General features: G+C 41.8%; 1 non-coding gene across 1 annotated transcript in view; it reads right to left on the bottom strand.

Moving 5' to 3' along the window:
- LOC128923272 (small subunit ribosomal RNA) overlaps positions 1 to 159 on the bottom strand; it is a 1,990-nt gene extending 1,831 nt beyond the window's left edge. Inside the window, exon 1 of the ribosomal RNA XR_008472239.1 lies at positions 1 to 159. This exon is cut by the window's left edge and continues 1,831 nt beyond it. This is a non-coding gene — a ribosomal RNA (small subunit ribosomal RNA).
- Between the last annotated feature and the right edge of the window lie 12,341 nt (positions 160 to 12,500).

The raw sequence follows: 12,500 nt of genomic DNA on the forward strand, positions 1-12,500 counted from the left end.
TAGAATTACCACAGTTATCCAAGTAACTGTTAACGATCTATGGAACCATAACTGATATAATGAGCCTTTTGCGGTTTCACTTTTAATTTGTTTGTACTTAGACATGCATGGCTTAATCTTTGAGACAAGCATATAACTACTGGCAGGATCAACCAGAATAATATTTTTTATTCATTTATATAATATTTTTTATACTATATAAATTTTTATAATGATATTTTCAATATTTGAAAATTAAGTACACGACATATACACAATGCAAAGGAGAACGAAATCGCGACAATAAATAATTATGAAATTTCTTCTACTATGGTCGGATTAAATAATTTACTTCATGTCATTTAAATTTCATATTATTGTATTATTTATTGCGGTCTTATTCGGACTTTGAGACTGTGTATCTTATCGTGAGAAAGAATTTTCGTTCTCTATACATATATAATATAATTATTAATGTAAGGACGATGTTTCTTCTTGTATTTGTTAAACTTTCAAATAATATCATTTTTTATACATTTTACTTTATTTCAATGCATATAGTGTATATATCTTTTTTTAAGAGTATATACGTTTTTCTTTTGATTTGAAATTAATAATTTCAATTCAATTATTTTTCATTTTATTTCATATATGATATGAAAGTATTCGAGCGTAATAATATAAATATTTAACTTTATTGAATTTTATTCTTTACCCACATATATTTTATGTGAATAGAAGAACAAACCCCAAAAAAAGTTAAATTAAAAAAAAAACGACTACATTATGTTAGGTATAGAAGAATAATCTCAATTAATAACATTTCATTATTAACAAAATTATTTCTATTTAAACCAACTGTAGCAAACCAGGAATAAATTTTTTTGCTCTCATTTATATATTACACTTAAATACTTTTATAAATATATGAAAATAATTTTCATATAAGTACTAAGTATGCAATTTCATACAAGTATTAAAATTTTCATACAAGTACTAATGTTGAAGTTTCATACAACATATATGTTTTCTGCCACGTACACCTCACCAACCGGAAATCGTATGGAGAAAATCTTTTTAACCATATAAAAGTTTTAAATTCATATATATACAAGTAATTTATATCATTTTCTATGAGCATTATGCTTATAAGAAATATTACAACATCAAAAATAGCTTAACATTTATTTTTTTTTTTAAATTTTTTGTACTTATATGAAAATTATTTAGTTGTATGAATTCATACACTTAGTACTTATATGAAAATTAGTATCTATATGAAAATTAATTAGTATTTATATGAAATTTATTAAGTATCTATATGAAAATTATTTAGTATTTATATGAAAATTATTTACTTGTATGAATTCATAAACTTAGTATCTATATGAAAATTATTTAGTATTTATATGAAAATTTTTTACTTGTATGAATTCATAAACTTAGTATCTATATGAAAATTATTTAGTATTTATATGAAAATTTTTAACTTGTATGAATTCATTAACTTAGTATCTATATGAAAATTATTTAGTATTTATATGAAAATTTTTAACTTGTATGAATTCATTAACTTAGTATCTATATGAAAATTATTTAGTATTTATATGAAAATTTTTAACTTGTATGAATTCATTAACTTAGTATCTATATGAAAATTATTTAGTATTTATATGAAAATTTTTAACTTGTATGAATTCATTAACTTAGTATCTATATGAAAATTATTTAGTATTTATATGAAAATTTTTAACTTGTATGAATTCATTAACTTAGTATCTATATGAAAATTATTTAGTATTTATATGAAAATTATTTACTTGTATGAATTCATAAACTTAGTATCTATATGAAAATTATTTAGTATTTATATGAAAATTTTTAACTTGTATGAATTCATTAACTTAGTTTCTATATGAAAATTATTTAGTATTTATATGAAAATTATTTACTTGTATGAATTCATAAACTTAGTATCTATATGAAAATTATTTAGTATTTATATGAAAATTATTTACTTGTATGAATTCATAAACTTAGTATCTATATGAAAATTATTTAGTATTTATATGAAAATTTTTAACTTGTATGAATTCATTAACTTAGTATCTATATGAAAATTATTTAGTATTTATATGAAAATTATTTACTTGTATGAATTCATAAACTTAGTATCTATATGAAAATTATTTAGTATTTATATGAAAATTTTTAACTTGTATGAATTCATTAACTTAGTATCTATATGAAAATTATTTAGTATGTATATGAAAATTTTTAACTTGTTTGAATTCATTAACTTAGTATCTATATGAAAATTATTTAGTATTTATATGAAAATTATTTACTTGTATGAATTCATAAACTTAGTATCTATATGAAAATTATTTAGTATTTATATGAAATTTTTTTACTTGTATGAACGTGGTTTCGGCGTTTTGGCTCTTTATATGTGGTTTCGGCTCTTCGCAAATAGGGACAGTAGGAATCTCCTGAATTCCTTTTTGCGCGTCACTAATAAGATGACGATGCATTTGGCTACGTAAATAAAATCATTTTTATGCCCGCCGTTTAACCAAATTTAGTTTTTTTTATATGCAAATATACGTTTTTTCGGCCTTTTGGCTCTTTATATGTGGTTTCGGCTCTTCGCAAATAGGGACAGTAGGAATCTCCTGAATTCCTTTTTGCGCGTCACTAATAAGATGACGATGCATTTGGCTACGTAAATAAAATCATTTTTATGCCCGCCGTTTAACCAAATTTAGTTTTTTTTATATGCAAATATACGTGGTTTCGGCGTTTTGGCTCTTTATATGTGGTTTCGGCTCTTCGCAAATAGGGACAACGTCCGGTGGGATTAACGTGGGTACCTGCCGACGACGGCCTTACTCCACGGTGCTCAAAAGCACAGCGGATCAAATCAATGCGATGATCAGCGCCCCGAAAATGCAATGCATTATTCGGTACCAATTGGCGTGTGGAATGGACACACTAACCACCTTGGTGGGGTTCGAGGCCTATCTAAAACCTCTGCCGTACTTTGGGTCCGGCACCCGGTTGCAATGCAACTCCACATTGAGTGACCAAAGTCACTCTCCCCGCATTTGGGTATTGAACCACAACCACCACGATACTCCCCGAGGGGCCAGTCCGCATGAGCAGGTTGGAGCGAACTCCAAGGGCTCCTGCTCCCCGTGGTACCAGAATTAAGTCTCCGGTCAGACCTCGTAGCCGAAACTACTACCAGTTGAGCTTCCATACAGCTCTGGACTGGTGACCAGGGATTGAATCCCATTCTCTCATCCAATTCATACACCTTTCACACCAGAAGCTAACCCCGGTCTTCAGCCAATTGTCTTCGCCGCCTGAACAACACGCGCGCAAATCTTTCAAGCGACCCTAACTGTTCGGCATTCCGACTAGTGGAGATCACACCACTAACGTCTATCCGTCCATCAGTCCAACTAATCCCCATACCCCCAAGGTCCCTAATGTCTGAGTACATCGGGCATTCCGCTATAACATGCACCCAATCCTCAACACGCGCCCCACACATACACTCTGGACTATCTGCAAGGTGCCTCTTATGCAAGAATGCATTAAGAGGCCCATGCCCCGTAAGCAGGAAACCCAGACTTAGACAGAATCTGAAGTCTGGGTTTCCTTCTACATACCTAACGTCCCGGATGTACTCATAAGTCACCCGACCATTGAGACTACTGTCCCAACGGTCTTGCCACCTACACCTGACCCTATCATCTAGAAGCCTCTTGCTCCCTAGATATCCCTCCCTCTCCACATCATCATCGGAAATCAAATCATTCCGCAGCAATGACACACTCAGACCCCTTCTTAACCTGAATGATACAGCACGCTGCATGACAACCAGGTCAAGAGGGGGCGCACCTAGTAACACCTGCAACGCATCCGTAGAAACGGTGCGACATACAGGCAGACAGGCGAGCATCATGCAGCGCTGGACGGAGAGGAGCTTTCGGCGACCGAAGACCGTCGTGACAGTTCGCCACCATACAGCCGCTCCATAAGTGGCACAGGCCACAAATAAGCCGCGGTATATGGTGCGAACAGCACGACGTCCGAGGCCCCAATCACTCCGTAAAACGCGCATAACCTTACCTACGACCGCCTGCAGTCGCACCTTAACACTCACCAAGTGTGGAGTAAAACACATTCTTTCACTCATGGTCAACCCCAGGTACTTGACTTGCGTCACATACCTGATGCCGACCCCATTCACTCGGACAACCGGTGGACGCCCCGGTGACAGTCTGCCTTTTAAAAGCATTGTCACCGTTTTGTCCATCGAGATGTCTACACCCACACTTATCCCCCAGTTGTGGACAATTTCCAAAAATTGTCCTCCCACCCGATCCAACTCACACCTTGAGCGACCTTCAACAAGGAGAAGAAGGTCGTCCGCATACGCACAACACTTACAGAGTGGTTCGAGCTGCCCAAGCAGAGAGTCCATCATGAGGTTCCATATATATGGACCACAGATGGATCCCTGCGGACAGCCACGAGCCACTCCAATCTCCACACTCCCATTCATTCCAACGATAGAGGCTTTTCTGTCCGAAAAGTAGCTACGCCAGAGACTAATTTCCGGACAGCCAAGTTCCTCTAACCGTTCTATCACTCGATCCCAGATCAGATAATCGAATGCCCCCTTGAAGTCAACAAATATGCCGAGGACATACTTGTTGACATTCTCCCTAACAACATTCTGCACATACATCCACGCATCTTCCACACTGCGTCCTTTCCTAAACCCATACTGCCTATCCGACCACATACCCCGCGTTAGCTCCTGAAGTCGTTCCACCATAACCCTCTCCAGTACTTTTCCAAGCACCGGAAGAAGGCTGATGCCCCGATAAGAATGAGGATCACTCCTGATCTTATCAGGGGACTTCAGGAGAGGGACGACCCTGGCACTTTTCCACTCACGTGGAAAATATCCCTCCCACACGCACTTGTTATAAATGGCCTCCAAGTATTCCGGAATGAACTTCCACAAGCTTTTGCACATCTCTCCGTTCAAACCATCAAAACCTGGGGACCGTTTAGACCTAACCAGGCCAAAGGCGTATCCCAACTCCTCATCTTCTAGTGGAGGAACAGGTACCTCTTGTGCTTGAGGTGCCTGAACCTCAGCCCTGGGAAAGAACGCTCCTAACAGAACCTCCGCACACTCTCTCCACGTTGATAACACAGAGTCACCAACGCGGAGAGAGGTGATATCCTCCCTCTTACGACCCCTGCAGATCCTGTAGACCTGCCCCCTAATCTCCTGAATTCCTTTTTGCGCGTCACTAATAAGATGACGATGCATTTGGCTACGTAAATAAAATCATTTTTATGCCCGCCGTTTAACCATATTTAGTTTTTTTTATATGCAAATATACGTGGTTTCGGCGTTTTGGCTCTTTATATGTGGTTTCGGCTCTTCGCAAATAGGGACAGTAGGAATCTCCTGAATTCCTTTTTGCGCGTCACTAATAAGATGACGATGCATTTGGCTACGTAAATAAAATCATTTTTATGCCCGCCGTTTAACCAAGTTTAGTTTTTTTTATATGCAAATATACGTTTTTTCGGCCTTTTGGCTCTTTATATGTGGTTTCGGCTCTTCGCAAATAGGGACATCTAAAGCCAATATTAACGTGAGTACCTGCCGACGACGGCCTTACCTCACGGTGCTCAAAAGCACAGCGGATCAAATCAATGCGATGATCAGCGCCCCGAAAAATGCAATGCATTATTCAGTACCAATTGGCGTGTGGAATGGACACACTAACCACCTTGGTGAGGTTCGAGGCCTATCTAAAACCTCTGCCGTACTTTGGGTCCGGCACCCGGTTGCAATGCAACTCCACATTGAGTGACAAATATCACTCTCCCCGCATTCGGGTATTAAACCACAACCACCACGATACTCCCCGAGGGGCCAGTCCGCACGAGTAGGTTGGAGCAAACTCCAAGGGCTCCTACTCCCCGTGGTACCAGAATTAAGTCTCCGGTCAGACCTCGTAGTTGAAACTACTACCAGTTGAGCTTCCATACTGCTCTGGACTGGTGACCAGGGGTTGGACCCCATTCTCTCATCCAATACACACACAATACACACACCATTCACACAAAGAAACTATACTTAGTTTCCAGCTAATTGTCTTCGCCGCTTAAACACCTCACGCGCAAACACACCAAATAATTCTAATCGTTCGGCATCCCAACTAGTGGAGATCACACCACTAACATCTAACCGTCCATCAGTCCAACTAATCCCCATACCCCCAAGGTCCCTAATGTCCGAGTACATCGGGCATTCAGCAATAACATGCACCCAATCCTCAACACGCGCTCCACACATACATTCCATTCCATCAGAGAGGCGCCTCTGATGCAAAAAAGCATTCAAAGGCCCATGCCCCGTAAGTAGGAAACCCAGACTCAGACAGAATCTGAAATCTGGGTTTTCCCCAACAAACCCAACATCCCGAATGTACTCATAAGTCACACGACCGTTAGGACTATTATCCCAACGTTCTTGCCACCTACTCCTAACCCTGTCATCTAGAAGCCTCTTGCTTCCTAGATATCCCAACCTCTCCACATCATCGTCAGAAATCCATTCATTCCGCAGCAATAACACACTCAAACCCCTCCTCAACCTGAAAGAAACAGCACGCTGTAAAACAATCAGGTCAAGAGGGGGCACACCCAATAAAACCTGCAACGCATCCGTAGAAACGGTGCGACATACAGGCAAACAGGCAAGCATCATACAACGCTGTATAGAAAGAAGTTTTCGATGACCCGAAACCATCGTAGCCACCTTCCACCATATAGGAGATCCATAAGTGGCACAGGCCACAAACAAACCTCGATATATGGAGCGAACAGCACGACGCCCGAGACCCCAATCACTCCGTAAAACGCGCCTGACACTACCAACAATCGCCTGCAGCCGCCGCTTCACATTCACCAAGTGTGGAGTAAAACACATTCTTTCACTCATGGTCAACCCCAGATATTTGACTTGCGTCACATACCTGATGCTGACCCCATTCACACGAACAACCGGTGGACGCCCCGGTGACAGTCTACCCTTTAAGAGCATTGTCACCGTTTTATCCATCGATATGTCAACCCCCACACCCACACCCCAATTATGAGCAATCTCCAACAATTGCCCTCCTACCCTTTCAATCTCAGACCTCGAACAGCCTTCAACTAAAAGAAGCAGGTCATCCGCATACGCACAACACCTGCAGAGTGGTTCGAGCTGCCCAAGCAGTGAGTCCATCATGAGGTTCCAAATATATGGACCACAGATGGATCCCTGCGGGCAGCCACGAACCACTCCAATCTCCACACTCCCATTCATACCAACGATAGAGGCTTTCCTGTCCGAAAAGAAGCTCCGCCAGAGACTAATTTCCGAACAGTTAAGTTCCTCTAGCCGTTGAATCACACGATCCCAGATTAGGTAATCAAACGCCCCCTTGAAGTCAACAAATATGCCAAGGACATATTTGTTGGTATTCTCCCTCACAGCATTCTGAACATACATCCAGGCATCTTCTACACTGCGTCCTTTCCTGAACCCATACTGCCTATTCGACCTCAAATCCCGCGTTAGCTCCTGAAGCCGTTCCACCATAACTCTTTCCAGCACTTTTCCAAGCACTGGAAGGAGACTGATGCCCCGATAAGAACGAGGATCACTCCTGATCTTATCAGGAGACTTCAGGAGAGGAACAACCCTGGCACTTTTCCACTCACGTGGAAAATATCCCTCACAAATGCACTTATCATAAATGACCTCCAAGTATTCCGGAATGAACTTCCACAAGCATTTGCACATCTCTCCGTTCAGACCATCAAAACCTGGAGACCGTTTAGACCTGACCAGGCCAAAGGCATATCCCAGCTCCCCATCATCTAATGGAGGAACAGGTACCTCATGTGCATGGGGTGCCTGAACCTCAGCCCTGGGAAAGAACGCTCCTAACAGAACCCCAGCACACTCTCTCCACGTTGATAACACAGTGTCACCAACACGAAGAGAGGTGATATCCTCCCTCTTACGACCCCTGCAGATCTTATAGACCTGACCCCAGGGGTCATCCCTATTGTCATTCACAAAACTCCTCCACTCTTCTTCTTTAATTTTCACAATCATATCTTTATATTCATTCATCGCACAACTAAAATCATACCTAAACTGGGACAGCCTATCAGAATTGAACCGCCGAGCACGTTGAAACTTTCGTCTCAACCGCCGGACAGTCCTCCTCTTCAAGGTTAACTCATGCGTCCACCACTTAATTTTTCTAACCCTAAAACTTCCACACTTCCTGAACAATCTGTCATTCACACCCCACACCAACTCACACAGCCGAGCAATTTGCTCATCCACTTCCAGATCATCAAACACTCTAAGCGGTATTTCTAACACCGCTTCCCTTACACTCTGTCCATATCGGTTCCAGTCAATACCAGAGGTACGCCATCGCCGCAATGGACTCACACACACCAAAGGAGGGGAACGAGGAGCAACCACAATTTGGATCAAATTATGATCACTCAGACCCCACCCTCCTCTAACCTCCCACTTAAAATCAAACACTCTACTTGCTGCCTCATTCATAAGCGTCACGTCAATATCACTCACACCCCTAGGCCCATCAAACGTATACCACTCACTCGGCTCATTCAGAATGTGAAGGCCCTTAGCCAACACCCATTCATTCATTACCTCGCCTCGAACGTGGCTTTGATATCCAGACGAATGTCTAGATACCTTACTAAACCACATCGAGGACGAGGCATTCGCATCCAACCCTAGGACTAATGGGCTACCACTCGCCAGAAGTAGTAACTTATCCATATAGCCCAGGTAGGGCTCTAGGGGCTCGCTAAATTTGCAATACAAACTAGCGACAATCATTCTACCGAACTCCCCCTCTATAGACACACACACCCCCTGTTGTGACGAATCCAAGACTACACAATCGTAGCCGGAATCATTCACAACTATTGCAGCATTAACCCCAAGGTCCGTAAAGACCCTAAAACCTCCAGGAAGACCCCGAACCACACCATTGGTGGCGTAAGGCTCCTGAAGTAAGGCAATGCCACACCCCCCCTCAATCATACAACCCCCCAACTCACACATAACGGCATACGACCCCTGACAATTAAGCTGAAAAACCCCCCCCATCAGTGTCTGGAGAGGGCACGCTCAACAACGCCACAGTAAATCGGGCAAACAGCTGACATCATAAGATGCCCAGCTGGCCTACCCTTAAATGCACAGTTGCGACAATGAGGGGCATTACCACAACCGGCAGCTCTATGTCCTTCTTGACCGCACCGCCTACAAACATCTGATTTGGCCCTACACTCAGCCACTCTATGGTCAAAACCCATACACCGGAAGCAGCCAGCAACTGGGCTATCCGGTCGAACCCTGAAGGAGAACCACTTTATGTAGCACCTTCCCGCCTCCAAAAGGGCGGACATTAATTTGTCCGACCCCTCAAGGACAACGTTGGTGCTACCATCAGCAGCCACCTTCCAGGGCCGACTGACCATCCGCACATCTGACTGTCGTGCCTCAGGGCTGATGTCCTGAAGGTTCAACCGAAAGAGCTCCTCCATGAAGTCATCATGGGAGATTTCGGTGTGAACCCCCTGAACCACAACCCGCGGACCCAACTTCCGGTTCACACTCACATCCAACCCCACCTCCCCGAACTTGGCATTATTCGCCACCTTTTCCCTCTCTAAAACAGAGGGGGTGCGAATAACCACCCCACCACCCTTAATCGGCTTCACCTCGTGTACACGCACTCCGAGGGAAGGTCCCACCTCCTTCACGACCTTCTTAATCACCTCCTTAGAGGAGGTGGTAGGGGCCTTGCTTCTCACCACCACCGACCAAGTCTCAACCGGCTTCGGCAATGCCGGAGCAATCGCCTCCAACACTGGCGCTGGAGGCGCACGCACCGACTCAGCCGGAGCCAAACCCACAACCGACCTCTTCGATTGGAGAATAGATCCCCCACAACCCCCCCTGAGAGCGTCAACCTGACCGCGAAGATGGGCATTCTCGGTTACTACCGTCATCAGAAGCGCCTCGTACTTCGAGGCAAGCTCCATCAGCCCCTTCGCAGTAGTGACCTCAAAGTCTTCAACCCCAAACACCAATGCGTTTAATTCCGCCGTCACTGCCTTCATGGCAGCAACATGGCTAATAGCGCCTCCCCCAACCACACCATCATTTTCTCCACCCTCCTTAACAGCGCTAACAGGACACTCCTTTGCAGAAGTACCCTTAATGCGCTTCTTCCCCTTAATCCTTACTACACCTCCACGCTTGCTAACAATAGGGTGGACATATCAGCACAACTACTCCCATCCCCTAACATCACCAACGATGGCGATCCTATCCTAACCTTCCTACGCGGCGGGGACCCAACCGAAGGTCCAGTACCTTCATCAGCCGACGAGGTCTCCACTGCTAACGCTAGCTCTTTCCCCTCATTCCCAGCAGGGTGCTTAGCCCTTCTCCTCCGTGAGGGAAGCATTTCTACTTCCGGCCTTTCACCAGGCAGGCTGATCCGCCGGCAAAACACTGGCACAGAAGCCACTCGACCAGACAAGACTTGGAACAGCTGCTCTCAAGACACGTGTGACTGAACGCACTGAAGGAACTAACTATAAGAATAGAATCGTCCAGTAGCTGCTACCACCTAAGCAGTCGATTATTGCGAAATCGCAAGGGCACAACCCACAACTCCAGCCAACGGTCTGGAACTGGTCACCCAATAAACCGCCGGACAGAACAAAGTCCCCGTAACGGCTCCAAGCCAACCGATGTGGAGCTGAACCAAATCGCACTGTAGGTCAAAGGTTAACAGCTACGAACGCAGTCTAAACAAAAATCAGCACCTTCAACACTCGGACAGACACCGGCACCCTTTGAGCAAAACCTGCCCAATCCCCCCGGAAACAAGTGGCAACTCAGTACCAGACACTCGACACAACACTCACTGGCAGAAAAACCAAAAAGCAGAAAAACAACAAACACAGAAAACACTGAGACTCTATGAGAGTCAGCACCCACGCTAACAATGTGGGTAAACCACGTAAACCCCAAAAGGTACTACCTAACACGCGCCTACACACACAAAACTACTGTGCTCAAAAACACCTGTGCTCGAAAACACCTGTGCTCGAAAACACCTGTGCTCAAAAACACCTGTGCACGAAAACACCTGTGCTCAAAAACACCTGTGCACGAAAACACCTGTGCTCAAAAAAAAAAAAAAAAAAAAAAAAAAAAAAAAAAAAAAAAAAAAAAAAAAAAAACAACAAACGAAAAACAATTACGTCACACAAAAAACACTTGCTCAAACAAATTTTCTTTTCACAAAAACAAATTCAAATTTCCAAAAATACACTCAACTACACGTATATAAATAAACACCTGCCGCAATGTAAAAATTTTCAAAAGCCAGCTATGATATGCACACACAAACTAACAAATGAGAAAATATACATACAATTGTATATATATTCAAACACTTGCAGTAATGTAAAAATACACAAAGCCAACTACAGAAAAAGTATACACGTACTGACAAACTTTATCTACACATACAATCGAACATATATTGAAAATGAAAATTTTTTATGAAAAACACACATATATACACACACGTATATATTAATATACTAATGCGTAAATATGTATGCAAATGCGCTAAAAAACTACCACAAATCACAAACTAATACACAAATACTCAAAATGAATGTACTTACATCCAATGCTGAGGGCTCCCACACAAAAAATACCAATTCACACAAAATTCACGACACAGAAAAACGCACAGAAACGAAAACACGTCTGAACTATCTGAAATTCTACAATCGAATGACGCAAATAGGGACAGTAGGAATCTCCTGAATTCCTTTTTGCGCGTCACTAATAAGATGACGATGCATTTGGCTACGTAAATAAAATCATTTTTATGCCCGCCGTTTAACCAAATTTAGTTTTTTTTATATGCAAATATACGTTTTTTCGGCCTTTTGGCTCTTTATATGTGGTTTCGGCTCTTCGCAAATAGGGACAGTAGGAATCTCCTGAATTCCTTTTTGCGCGTCACTAATAAGATGACGATGCATTTGGCTACGTAAATATAATCATTTTTATGTCCGCCGTTTAACCAAACATAGTTTTTATGTTATACAATGTACCATTATATTAATTTTTGTATATTTCACAATTGTTTTTCAGTATATTGTAATAGTCGTTTGATAACAATCTATAACACTACCTTATGTTCTCAATGAATATTGAGAAAATAAAGTACTTCGCGTTCAAAAAAAATAAAAAAATGTTTTCTTATATTCAATTAATTTATGAAGATTCTTAAAAAAACTGTTAAAAATAATATATATATATATATATAACAAGTATG

Source organism: Zeugodacus cucurbitae, chromosome X (genome assembly GCF_028554725.1).
Source record: "Zeugodacus cucurbitae isolate PBARC_wt_2022May chromosome X, idZeuCucr1.2, whole genome shotgun sequence".
Taxonomy (NCBI): domain Eukaryota; kingdom Metazoa; phylum Arthropoda; class Insecta; order Diptera; family Tephritidae; genus Zeugodacus; species Zeugodacus cucurbitae.